General features: G+C 40.3%; 1 pseudogene across 1 annotated transcript; it reads right to left on the bottom strand.

Moving 5' to 3' along the window:
- Positions 1-699: 699 nt before the first annotated feature.
- LOC309978546 (tRNA wybutosine-synthesizing protein 3 homolog) lies at positions 700-6,797 on the bottom strand (annotated as a pseudogene). The gene is made up of 3 exons: positions 6,775-6,797; positions 1,101-1,447; positions 700-1,068 (listed from the first exon to the last, which is right to left on the bottom strand). The product of its transcript is annotated as a tRNA wybutosine-synthesizing protein 3 homolog (transcript).
- Positions 6,798-14,732: the final 7,935 nt, after the last annotated feature.

Here is a 14,732-nt window from a genome sequence, read left to right on the forward strand (position 1 = left end):
AAGTTGGACACTTACCTCACAACATACACCAAAAATTAATTGAAAATGGATTAAAGACCTAAATGTAAGAGTTTAATCTGTAAAACTCTTAGAAGAAAATATAGGAGTAAATCTTCATGACCTAGGGTTAGGCAATGGATTCTCAGATACAACACCAAAAGCACAAGCAACAACAACAGAAGAGAGAAATTAAACAATACCAAAACTAAAATCTTTTGTGCTGCAAACAATACTATCAAGAAAGTGAGAAGACAAAGGACAGAAGGAAATTTTGCAAATATATCCTTAAGAAGGGACTTATATCCAGAATATGTTTTTTAAAAAAAGAAACTCTTAAAACTCAATAATAAAAAGACAACCCAACCTAAAAATGAGCAGAGGATCTTTTTTTTGGCATTAAAAATCATAATTTTATGTTTTCAATGACTATGTGACTGAAAAAGATGGTATTTAAGAGCAAATATTATACACAGGTATTTTTTAAAGCTAAGGGTTTCTCTAAAATATAGGAAAAAATTAAATCTTGCTTTTCTGACAGGCTGATACACTCAACAGACTAAAATACTCTTATATAGAGCAACTTTATAAAATCTATTAGAAACATTATTCTACCAAGACACTTTGGAACCAGATCTCAGCAGTCTTCAGGGAAGACAGTTACACCCTGATTCCTGGATCATCGTGCTCATCATTTTCAAGTTATTTATCACTTCCTTCAGTAATACATTTGCCATGTGCTTTTTCTGGGTTTCTTTTTTTCTTATGAGTATATGATGAGTTATTTTTCTCTTTGATTTTCTCTTTGGGATGTGAGGTAGTAGAAATAGTTTCTTTTTACAAAGCATGTTATAGGCAGAAAACCTTTCAATTCTCTTCTTGCTTTCCTCCATTTTTTGGTTTGCTTATCTTTAACAGGAAGTCAGTATATTCCTCTGTCACCATCAGTTTTCCTTTATGGCTTAATGGAACTTCTAAGCCATGTGTGCTCTGGACAGCCAACACAGTCTTTCCTCTCTTTCCCACTATTATGTCAGAGTTCCTGAAAGCAGAATCTATTGCCACTGAATGCTACAAATTCAAGTATAATCACAAAATTTTACCAGAATCTGTGCATCCTGCAACTGTTGACACTGCACATGAAGAACAAGTGGTTCAGATTTCAAAATGGCACCACCATTCGCTTTCTTTAGGGCTACAATCACGTCATCTTTCACGTACAGTTTGTGTGTAACCAGTAGCCAGCAACGGTTTTGTTTCTGAACCTCAAAACCATTTATACCCCCGTCTAGGAGGAGGATGCAGCCAGCGCAGGAACTGGCGGTGAAAAACTGTTCTCGCCCAGTCAAGGGCTGCACAAGCTCTACCACATCCTCGTCCACACTGCCTTTCCAGCTGAGGTCCACTTTGCTCAGACACTTGCACCTTCCATCTCTTGAACGCTGCACTACTATCCGTGCAAGGAGGGAGTTAGGGTCTGCACTTTCACACTAGCCTCGCCTTTCCCTGGGGGCAGCCATATCGAAGCCAGTGGTGGCCAGAAATGTCCAAACTCTAGAGGATCTGAGTAGACATTTCTCAAAAGAAGATGTACACGCCAATAAAAATGTGAAAAGATACCTCAAAACTGGGGTGGGGGAAGAACGTGAAAAGATGCTCAATATCATTAGTCATTAGAAAAATGCAAATCAAAACCACAATGAGATACCACTTTCCACCCAACAGGCTAGCTATAATCAAAAATACACATGATAATAAGTGTTGGTGACGATGTGGAGAAATTGAGACCCTTATATGTTGCTGGTGGGAATGCAAAATGGTGCAGCTGCCTAGAAACTAGAAACTATAGAAACCTAGAAAACTATTTGCTAGTTGCTCAAAATGTTAAACATACAGTTACCATATGACCCAGCAATTCCACTCCTAGGTATATACCCAAGAGAAGTGAAAACATACGTCTGCACAAAAACTTGTATGTGAATGTTCATTGCAACATTATTCATAACAGCCAAAAAGTGAAAATAACCTTGTATTTGTTTCCTAAGGCTGCAGGGCGGCTAAAAACAACAGAAATTTATTCTCTCACAGTTCTGGAAGCCAGAAGTCTGAAATCAAAGTGCTGGTAGGGCTGTGCTCCCTCTGAAGTTTCTAGGGCAGAATCCTTCCTTGCGTCTTTCAGCTGTTGGTGTCTCCAGTGGTTCCTTGGCTTATTGTGACCCCATCAATCCAATCTCTGCCTTGATCTTTACATGTCTCCTCCTTCTCTCTCTCTCTCTCTCTCTCCTCTATGTGTCTCTTATAAGGATATTTGTCACTGGATTTAGGGCACACTAGGATGATCTCATCTTGAGATCCCTAACTTAATTACATCTGCAAAGAAGCTTTTTCCAAATAAGGTCATGTTCACAGGTTTCAGGGGTTAAGAGATGGCCATATCTTTTTGGAGGCCACCATTCAACCCTCTACAAACCCAAAGGTCCATCAACTGATGATGAGTAAACAAATGTGGTTCATCCATACAATGGAATATATTTTGGTGCTAAAATGTACTGACACATGCGACAGCATGGATTAACCTTGAAAACATTATACTCAGGGAAAGAAGCCAAAGGCTACATGTGGTGCAATTCCATTTAAAGGAAATGTCGAGAATAGGCAAATCAATAGAAACAGAAAGTAGATCAGTGGTTGCGTAGGGTTGTCGGAGCCTTAGGCAGGCTGGGGAGCAACTGCTAACGGGTATAGGGTTTCTTTTTTGGCAGAATGAAAATGTTCTAAAATTATATTATGGTAATGATTGCACAACTCTGTGAATACACTAAAAACCATTGAATTGTGCATTTTAAATGGGTGAATTGTATGGTATGTGAATTATAATCTCAATGAAATGGTTAAAAGTGAGGAATTAAAAAATGAATGTAATGAATTGAAATACATGACATGTGCTAAAAATCCATCGGCTCGTAATGATTTTTCTAAAAAGCTCTTTGGTCATCTTTAGACAATATTGGTGAATGAAGGTAACGAATAACGAATTATTCTGCCTTTCTTATATGAACTGTACTTCAGGGTATCCAAACAGTTGATAAAAGAAAGTTCTTTATTACAGAAAAATTCCCACGAATAAAGGCAGAAGAAATGACAATTAAAAGCTCACAAATTTGTAAGCCCTAATGAAATAATGGATCAAGGCAATGTTTTCCATCAGGTGAAAGGCTGATGGAAACTTTAAAAGAGGGACTAACAGCACCAGAATCTGATGATTAATCTTAGCATCGCTAAAAATGGGACAGCCAGACGTTACAGGCCTCCTGATATGGTGCAAAAGGAAGTACACAGTACTACTTACAAAATATATTTTTTAATTGAAATATAGTTGATTTACAATGTTGTGTGTTTCAGGTGTACAGCAAAGTGATTCACATATATTTTTTTTCCAGATTTGTTCTCCTTACAGGTTATTACAAAATATTGAGTGTAGTTTCCTGTGCTGTACAGTAAGTCCTTTTTGGTTACCTATTTTATACATAGTAGTGTGCATATGCTAATCCCAAACTCCTAATTTATCCCTCCCTCACCCTTTCCCCTTTGGTAACCATAAGTTTGTTTCCTATGTCTGTGGGTCTATTTCTGTTTTGTATATAAGTTCATTTATTAGAACATTCTCTAACACCATACAAAAAAATAAACTCAAAATGGATTAAAGACCTAAATGTAAGACTGGATACTATGAAGTATTCTTGCCAGTAAAATCAAACCTGAATTTGATCAAGCCTGTAAACCTAACTGCCACATTATAGGAAACACAGGGTTTAAAGGAACATATTAAATGACACTGGAGACATGGATACAATCAGCCAAATACTGACTGTGGGAAATTTGCCAGAGCAGATGTGTCCATTTTTTTCTGCAAACAAATAGCAACAATATAAGAGGAAGGAGTAACCTATCAAAAAGACTTGAGAAACATTAACCACATGCAATGAGGGACCCTGTCTGGTTCCTCGTTTGAAGAAACCAACTATTAAAACAAATAACTATGAGATAATGTGGAAGATTTTGAACACTGACTGGATATAAATGATATTTTTAAACTGTCGATATTTTTTAGCTGTGATAAGGGTTATGCTTGGGGGAAAAAGTTTTTATCTTTTAGAGATACATACTTAAATATTTACAGATGAGAAGACATAATGTCTGGGATTTGCTTTAAGATAATGTCATGGTGGGGTGAAAAACGTAGTTGGGAATGTAGATGAAACAAGACTGGTCATCTGTTCGTAATTGTTGAAACCACGTGATGGGTACATGGTGGTTCATACACTGTCGTACTAGTATATATGTTTGGAAATGTTCCAGAGTAAAAAGGGGTTTTTTAAGTGTTCTTTGGAGCATTGAGTTGAGGCTTGAGTATGTTTTTTCCATATAAATCCGTATGTTTTTTGCCTAGTAAAGTTTATGGGAATTCCTTTTTGCCTAATCTGACTAAAGCAGATCATTTGGACGGCAGAGAGGCACGCTTTGAAATTGGGTCTGCGGTTTGTTTGTTTTTTTTAATTGAAGTATAGTTGATTTACAATGTTGTGTTGTGTTTCTGGTATACAGCAAAGTGATTCGGGGGGTGTGTGTGTGTGTGTGTGTGTGTGTACATATTCATTTTCATATTCTTTTCCATTATGGTTTATTGCAAGCCTGAGTTTGAGTTCTAGCACCAGTATTCACTAACTTTGTCAGATATTTAACATTTCTGAAGCTCAAAGCTCAATTTCTTCACTGGTCAAGCAGGCATCATAATAATAGCTCTCACCTGGGGTCGCTTGGGGGATTAAATTAGAGAATACAAAGCACTCAGCACTTGGCACAGTGGCTGGCCGTGCTCCATAGATATCAGAGGCAGCTAATGCTTAATTGTTTCAGTTATCTATTGTGGGTTCACTTGGATCAGCTGGGAGCTTCTTCTACTCTGTCTGCTGTCAGCTGGGACTACAGTCATCTGGTGGTTGAACTGGGCTGGAACAACCAAGACGACTCACACAGATGGCCGGCAGTTGATGTCAACCGTTGGCTGACAGCTCAGCTAGGGCTGTTGTCCACAGCATCTACGCATGGCCTCTCCATGTCACTCGGGCTTCTCACTTGATGGTGGAGGAAGTGCCCAAGAGCGAAGAGGAAGCTGCCAGTTCTCAGGGCGTGCAACTGGCACAGGGTCACTTCTGCCACATTCTGTTGGTTAAAGAGTGGCAAGCCCTATTCAGACACAATGGTAGGGGAAATAAACTCTACCTCTTAATGCGGACAGGGGCAAAGAATTTGCAGCCCTCTTTAATCCACCACCAAGTGTTCCTGTTTCCTCAGTACTTGGTCCATAGATAAAAATATAGATTCCAAGAATCACACCAAAAAAAGTACTCATATATGTCTCTAGAAGGTAATTGGACCACATTGGCTGATACTTTCCTTGCTTCTCTGCAGACTAAGACAGGGCCTGGGGAATCGGAGGGGCTAGGCAGCCGCTAGCCCCTCACCACTGAGAGGAGAAACCAGGGCAGGACCAAGTCTTCACTGCAGAAACACCTTGGCATGAGTCAGTGGTTCTCAAAAATAATTTATGAGACCAAATTAGGTCATCTATTTTTAATTTTTATGGTTATTAATTTGACAAATTGTAATTCAATACTGTTCTCCCAGGCAATAATTCTGGAGACTTGAGGAAATATTAGCATTCCCTTCCAAGGTATTCTTTCCTTAATTCTTTAGTTCCAAGGCATAACAGCTTTCCACATATTTCTTCTCTTATCCTTTGACCAACAATTGCTGACTCTCATGTATTCTCTGATATTAGCTCAAACACTGTCCAGGAGAGGTGATTGTTTGTTTTCATTTACTGCACATTATACAAACACAAAGTTTGGGTAAGAAATATTTCCTAGAGCTAATAAATGCAAAGTTAGGGGCAAGCTTGGGCAACGTGAATTTTACCTAAAGAGCTTTGCTTCTAATTGGAACACTTACAGTAAACAAATGATTGATAAAGACACCCAGTCACCTCTATAAACAAGGAAGCGGGGAATCCAGCCATGCTGAACACTGTGTTTATTTTCCACTGGAAGAGGATGTAAACTGCAATCACAAGCACGCCACCGTTTAATTTCTATACAAGACCCCTTCCTGGCTTCCTATAAAGCAAAAAACTGATGGCAGTTTTGCTCACTAAATTTCTTTGTGCAGAATTGTTAAGTGCTATTAATTTTAGCATAGCTTATCAAAAAACAAATGACCAAACGAACAAACCAAAAGGCCTTAAAAAAAAAAAATCTTAGGTGCTTCTAAGCTTGGAGTCATTTTGCTGTTGAAAAGATCCCAGCTGACAGCTGTGATATAAATGTATGGAGAAGGAAATAAATACTGGCTCTTAGACCATGACCTGGAAGTTATGTCAGAAGAGTCTGGCATTGTATCAGCTGGCCATAAAGCAAATATGGAGGGAGGGGATGGAGAGGATGGAATGGCCACATGTTTCTGGCCCTATCTGAAGTTCTGAGCACATCAGAGCATACAGCTAGAGGCTCAGAATCATCGTGATGATACACAAGTGGGTGAAATCATTTCCTTAGAAATGAACTGTCCTTGTCTAAGCTAAGACCCTTGCTGACATATCTGAGAAGATGTCTGACTTTTTAAGACTCTTTCTGACTTATTTAAGCCCTTCCTGACTTGTTTCAGACTCTGTCTGATGAATTAGATACCCTTCCTGATTTGTATGGGACCCTTCCTAACTTGTTCAAGACTCTTCCCGACATGTTTGAGACCATTCCTAACTTGTTTCAGACCTATCTTTTCATGTCAGAGCTTTCTGACATATTTGAGATCGTTCCTGATTTGATTGGGATACCTCCTGATGGACTTGAGACCCATCCTGATGTATTTGAGACTAGTCCTGAGGACTTTGACATGCTTCCTGATACATTTGAGACAATCCCCAACATATTTAAGACTCTTCCTGTCTGTCTGAGCTCCTTCCCAATATATCTAAAACTTTGACAACTTGGAGACCCATGCTGATTTGAGACTCTTCCAGACTTGTTCGAGAACTTTCCTGGTGTGTTTAAGACCATTCCTGATGTGTTGAGATTCTTCCTCTCTGTTTTAGACTCACATATTTAAAACTCTTCTGGACAATTTTAGATGCTTCCTAACTTGTTTGAGATGATACCTGCCATGTTGGAGACCCCATCTGACATATTTCAGACCCTACTGACGTGTTTGTGACCCTTCATGACTTGTTTGACAGCCTTTGTCAATATGTGAGAAACTTCTTGACATGCTTGAGACTCTTCCTAAGATGTCTGAGCCCCTGACGGATTTGAGAAAATTTCTCATGTATTTCATCCTCTTCCGGACATGTTTCAGATCCTTCGCTACTTGTTGGAGGCTTCCTGACATTTTAGAGAACTAGGTTGATTATTTGAAACTCTTTCTGTTTGTGACCCTTCCAAAAATATTTGAGACACTTTTTTTTTTTTTGCGGTACGTGGGCCTCTCACTGCTGTGGCCTCTCCCGTTGCGGAGCACAGGCTCCGGACGCACAGGCTCAGCGGCCATGGCTCACAGGCCCAGCTGCACCGCGGCATGTGGGATCTTCCCGGACCGGGGCACGAACCCGTGTCCCCTGCATTGGCAGGCGGACTCTCAACCACTGTGCCACCAGGGAAACCCTGAGACACTTCTTGACTTGTTGAGACTCTTCCTGACTGAGACCCTTCCTGAGGTAATGAAAACGCTTCCTGAGATCTTCCTGCCATGTTTGAGACTCTTCCTGGCTTGTTTGAGAACATTCATGACACATTTGAGACCCTTGCATATATCTGACCCCTTCCTGGCTTGCTTGAAACCGTTTCTGACTGTTTGAATCTCTTCTTGACATTTTTGAGACACTTTTTGAGGTGTCAGAGATAACTTGTTTGAGATTGTACCTACAGTATTTGAGACCCTTCCTGACTTGTTTTGACAGTCTTTACGACTATGTGGCAGCATTCCTAAGTTGTTTTAGTTTCTTTCTGATGTGTATTAGATTCTTCTTGTCTATTTGAGACTCTTCATGACTTACTGTCAATGCCTACTGAGTATGAGATCCTTCCTGACATATTTGAGACCCTTCTTGACTTATTTGAGACCATTTCCGACATGTTTGAGACCCTATCTGACTTAATGAGATGCTTCCTAAGAGGTTTGAGAACTTTTCTATTTGAGACTCTGCCTTTTGAGATGCTTCCAGATGTATTTAGGACTATTCCTGAAATGTTTCCAACTTCTCCTGGTGTGTTTGAGACCCTTCCTGACTACTTTAAGACTGTTCCTGACTTGTTTTGAGCTACTTCCTGACATATTTGAGCCCCTTTCTAACATGTTTGAAACTCTTCTTGACTGTTTGAGCCACTTCCTATCATGCTTGAGACCCTTGCTGATGTATGTGAACAATTCCTGCATGGTTGAGACCTTTTATGACATACGTGAGACACTTCCTAACCTACATGAGACTTTTCCTGATGTCTTGAAAGACTCCTTGATTTATTTGAAACCCTTCCTGACACATTTGAGACTCATCCTAACTTGTTTGAAATTCTTTTTGACATTTTTGAGACTGTCTATTGGAGACCATTTTGTATGTATTTTAAACTCTACCTGAGGAATCTGAGACCCTTTCTGACCAGTTTAAGACCCTTCCCTATTTTTCTGAGACTCTTCCTGATATATTTGAAAACATTTCTGACTTGTTTGAAACTCTTGCTGAGCTGTTTGAGACCATTCCCGAAGTACCTGAGACTCTTCCTGGTTCTGAGATCCTTACTAATGTACTTAAAACTCTTCCTGATTACAATCAGATACTGACTTTTGGGGAAACAACTTTCCAACATATTTGAGACCCTGCCTGCCTGTTTGAGAAACACCCTTACAAGTACGAGGCCCTGCTTGACATTTCTGAGACCCTTTTGGACTGTTGGAGACTCTTTCTGATGACTTTGGCACCCTTCTTTGCTCGTCTCACAGCCTTTCTGACCCTTGGAAAGCCTCCCAGACATGTTTGAGACCCTTCCTGACTAGTTGCGATCCTTGCTGAGGCATATGAGAATTTTCCTGACATATTTAAGACTATTACTAACCTGTGTGAGACTTTTCCTGATACATTTGAGACTCCCTCTGAGTTTGAGATGCTGTCTATTTAACACTGTCCAGACTTGTTTGAGACTGATGTATTTGAGGCCCTTCCTAATGGCTTTGAAACATGTTTTAAAATCTTCCTGAGTGTTTGAGCTCTTTAGTGATGTATTTGAACCATTCTTGTATGGTGGAGACCCTTGCTGAGATATTGGAGGCATTTCCAGCCTTATTTACAATCCTTCCTGGGGATTCCCTGGTGGTCCAGTGATTAGGACTCCAAGCGTCCATTGCCAGGGGCCAGGGTTCAATCCCTGGTCAGGTAACTAAGATCCCACAAGCTGTGTGGCATGGCCAAAAAAAACAATAATGAAAAAAAAAAATCCTTCCTAACATATTTGAGACTCTTCTCAAAGTACTGAGAAACTTCTTGATGTATTTTAAATCCTTCCTGAGATCCTTGAAATTCATCCTGATTCATTTGAGACCCTTCCTGACAAGTTTTTTTGTCTTTTTTCTTTTGGCCATGCTTCGTGGCTTGTGGGATCTTAGTTCCCCAGCCAGGTATTGGACCCAGGCCCCGGCAGTGAAACTACCAAGTCCTAACCACTGGACTGCCAGGGAATTCCCCTTCCTGACCATTTTAAAATCCTTTTTTAATCGTTTGAGACCATTCCTGAAGTATTTGAGATTCTTCCTGTCTCTGAGACCCTTCCTGGTGAATGTAAAACTCTTCCTACCTACCTTCAGATAGACTCTTCTTGTCTGTTTAAGACACTCACGGCGACTTCCCTGTTGGTCCAGTGGTTAAGAATCCACCTTCCAATGCAGGGGACATGGGTTCGATCCCTGGTCCAGGAACTAAGATCCCACATGCCACGGGGCAACTAAGCCTGCACGCCGCAACTACTGAGCCCATGTGCTCTTGAGCCCACATACTCTGGAGCCCACGTGCCACAACTAGAGAGAAGCCTACGCACTGCAACGAAGAGCCCACGTGCCACAACTAAGACCCGCCACAGCCAAAAATAAATAAATAAATAAATAAAATTTAAAGTGTTATTTTAAAAAAGACACTCTCTCACAAGTTTGAGACTCTACCATACTACGTGAGCCTTCTTGACCGGACGAGACCTCTCTTGATTTGTTCGACAGTATTTCTGACAGATTGAGACCCTTCTGATATCGTTGAGATGTTTCCTGAGAAAATTCCTTACATATTTAAGACTTTTCCAGACAGTGTGATCCTTTGTGACTAGCTTAAGATGTTACCGTCATGTTTGAGACCCCTCCCCACCTGCTGGAGACTCTTCCTGAGGTGTTAAAGATTCTCCTTGTATTTGAGATTCTTCTTCTCAGGGTAAGATACTTCCTAATATATTCAAGACCCTTATTGAGTTGCGTCAGAGCTTCCTGGTGTATTTGAGACTCTTCTCTCTGTTTGAGACCAGTCCTGACACACTTACGAACCTTTCTGACCTACTTAAAACTCTTGCTGAAATGTCTGAGGCACTTCATGACTTGCTTGAGAAATGTACAGACATGTTTGAGACCCTTATTGTTGTTTTTGAGACCATTTATCTCTGTTAAAACCCTCTTTGATGTCTTTAGACCTCTTCCTAATGACTTTGAGATGCTTCCAGAATTGTTTGAGAAGATTCCTGATGTATTTGAGACTTTTTTTCTGTTTGTGATACTTCCTGACATGTTTGAGTCCCTTCTTAATATGTTTCTTACTCCTCCTGATGTAGTTGGGATTCTTCCTGATGTATCTGAGGCCCTTCTTGACTTTTGAGACCGTTCTTAACACGGTGACACTTGCTTGTATCTGACACACTTCTTTTCTGTTTGCAACCTTTACTGGATTATTAATAACTCTCCTTAACTACATTGAGAAACTTCTTGACTGGTTTGAGATATTTTGTCATGTACTTGAGACTCTTCCTCTGTGCTTCAAATACTTCCTGACAAGTTTAAGATTCCTCCATACGTGTTTGAGACCCTTCATGCTGTGTTTAAGGACCTTCCTTGGGCTTCCCTGGTGGCATAGTGGTTAAGAATCCACCTGCCAATGCAAGGGACATGGGTTCGAGCCCTGGTCCAGGAAGATCCCACATGCCGTGGAGCAACTAAGCCCACATGCCACAACTACTGAGCCTGCATGCCACAACTACTGAAGCCCGCATGCCTAGAGCCCGTGCTTCACAACGAGAAGCCACTACAATAAGAAGCCCACACACAACAAAGAGTAGCGCCCGCTTGCCACAGCGAAGATCCAACACAGCCAAAAATAAATAAATTTATAAATTAAAAAAAGACCCTTCCTTGTGTATTTAAGACTCCTCCTGAAAAGTTTGAGAGTCACCATGACTTGTTTAAGATTCTTCATGACATATTTGAGAACTTCTCTTACGTGCTTGAGACACTTCTCCTATTGAGACCCTTATTGAAATCTTTGAGCCCTTCTGGATGTGCTTGAGACCCTTCCTTTTTGTCTGAGACCCTTTCTGACAAGATTAAAGCTCTTCCTCACTACTTTGAATACTTGTGGTCCAATTTGAGAGAACTGATGTGTTTCAGACTTTTCCTCTTTCTTGGCAACACTTCCTGTCTTGTCTGGGACACATCCTAAAAACCTTGAGACTCGTCCTGATGTATTTGATATCTCTACTGTATTTAGTTTCCTAGGGCTGCTGTAAGAAAAAAAGGCAAACCCCCCTGCCACAAACTGGGTGTCTTAAAATAACAGAAAGTAATTCCCTCACGGTTCAGGCCAGAGGTCTGAAATCAAGGTATCAGCAGGATTGATTTCTTCTGGAGGTTCTGAGGGAGAATCTGTCCCATGCCTCTCTCCTAGCTTCTGGTGGTTGTTGGTATTTCTTGGCATTCCTTGGCTTGTGGACATATCACTCCAATCTCTGCCTCCGCCTTCATATGGCATTCACTTTCCTATGTGTCTTCACATGGCCTTCCTATAAGGACAGCAATTATTGAATTTAGGGCCCATCCTAATCCAGTATGGCCTCATCTTAACTAATTACATCTGCAAAGATTCTATTTCCAAATAAGGTCACATCCTGAGGTTCCAGGTGTACATGAATGGGGGGAGGGTGCATCATTCAACACAGGTGCACCTACTAACATATTTGAGATTCTTCCCAACTGTTTGAGACCCTTCAAGACATATTGCAAACCGTCGGATGAATTTGAGACACTTCCTGACTTGTTTGAGATGCTTCCTGATTTTTTGAGAATTTTTCTAATGTATTTGAAGCCCTTTCTAACTTGCTTGAAAGTCTTCCTGTTTGAGACTCTTCCTAACATGTCTGAGATTGTTCCTGCCATATCTACTACTCTTGTTGACATATTTGTGAATCTTCCCAATTTATTTGAGATATTTCCTGAGAGTGTACCTGGCATATTTGAGTCTTCTGTCTCTTTGAGAGTATTCCTGATGGATTTAAGAAGCTTCCTACCTATTTAACACTCCTTCTGACATGTTTGAGAAGACTTCATGAATTTTTTGAGACTCTTCCAGATGTATATGAGATTTTTTCTGACGTTCTTCAGTCCCTTCTCAACTTGGTTGAGACCTTTCCTGACATGTTCAAAACATGTGAGATGTATTTGAGACACTTCCTGCTCTTTGAAACACCTTACTGACTTATTTCTAGTTTGTCCTTGCTATTTTGAGAACCTTCCTGACTTATTTGAGATGCTTCCTGATGTATCTGAGACACTTCTTCTCTGTTCTGGCTACTTCCTGACAAGTTTGAGAGTCTTCCTGGAGTATTTGAGACACTTCTTGCTATATTCGAGAACCTACCCTCATGTATTTAAGATTTCCTGACATACTTGAGAGCCTTCAAGACTTGTTTAAGATTCTCCATGACATATTAGACACCTTGCTTAAGACCCTTCTCAACTTATTTGAAACTTTACCTGACATGTTTGAGATCCTTCTGGAGGTATTTGGGTTTCTTTCTCTTTCTCTCAGTTTAAGATGTTTACTGACTTGTTTTACAAGTTCTTCTTGACTACTTTGAGAACCTTCCAGACTTGAGTAGATTCCTGATATATTATTTGAGACTCTTTCCCTCTGTTTGCAACACTTCCTGACATGCTTGCTACCCTACCTGATGATTAGATTCCTCCTGATATACTTGACATTCTTCACCCTCTCAGTTGTATCTGAGACACTTCCTTTCTGTTTGAGACCCTTACTGACTTATCTATAACTCTTCTTAACTACTCTTAGAATGTTTCTGACTTAAGATGCTTCCGCATGTATCTGAGAATCTTCCTCTCTGTTCTAGAAACTTCTTGACATATTTAAAGCCCTTCCTGACATGTTTGAGACGCCTTCTCATGTGTTCCAGACCTTCCATGCCATATCTGAGAACATTTCTCATGTATGTAAGACTCTTCTAGACGTGTTTGGGAGCCTTCATGGCTTGTTTGAGACTCTGGTATATTTGAGACCTTCTCTGACATGCTTGAGATGCTTCTCGAATTGTTTGAGTCTCTTTCTGAAATGTTTGAGACCCTTCCAGGTTTATTTGAGAGTCTTCTCTCTGTTTGAGACCCTTACTAACAAAAGCTCTTCTTGACAGCTTTGTGATCCTTCCAGACAGGGTCTAGAGGATTTGCAACGTATTTCAAATGCTTCCTCTCTCTCTCTCTGCAACACTTCCCATCGTGTTTGAGACACTTCCTGGTATTTGAGACTCTTCCTGTGATTTTTTTCCGACATGTTTGAAACTCTTCCAAAGGTTTTTGATATTCCTCCTGATGATTTTGAGGCCCTACCTGATGTATCTGAAACGCTTTCTGATCTGCAAATGACTCTGTTGAATTGTTTGAGATCCTTTCTGACATGTATGAAGCTATTTGTAGAGTATTTGAGACGTTTCCTGTCTGTTTGAGACCCATTTTGACTTGAAGACACTTCCCGCCATGTGTGAGATTACTTTGAAACTGTTTCTAACTTAAGATGATTCTTGATGTGTTTGAGACATTTCCTCTCTGTCTGTGACCCCTCCTGACTTGTTTGAGACACTTCCTGACATATTTGACGCCCCTCCTAATGAATTTGAGACCCTTCCTGACAAGGTTGAGACTCTCCCTGACTTATATGAGACCCTTCCTGATTTTTGACACATCCTGAAATATTTAAAGCCTTCTCTGACTTGCTTGCAACTCTTCCTGACTCTCTGAGACCTTTCCTGACATGTTTGAGACCACTCCTGACATATTTACTCCTCTTCCTGATGTATTTGAGACATTCCTTGAATTTGAGACTGTTTTTGATATCTTTGAGATTCTTCTTGTCTCTTTGAGACCATTCCTAATGGATTTGAGAACCTTCTGTACTTATTTAAGACTCTTTCTCCCATGTTTAAGACCCTTCATAATGTGTGTGAGACTCTTCCTTACACGTATGACTTGGTTGACATGCTTCCCAACTCAGAATCCCTTAGTGAAATGTTTAAGACCCTTCCAGAAGTATTCAAGACACTTATTGATGCTCACTGACAAATGTAATGTTCTTCACGACTACTTTGAGATCCTTCCAGTCT

The sequence above is a fragment of the Leucopleurus acutus genome (assembly GCF_964270905.1).
Source record: "Leucopleurus acutus genome assembly, chromosome: X".
NCBI classification, from domain to species: domain Eukaryota; kingdom Metazoa; phylum Chordata; class Mammalia; order Artiodactyla; family Delphinidae; genus Leucopleurus; species Leucopleurus acutus.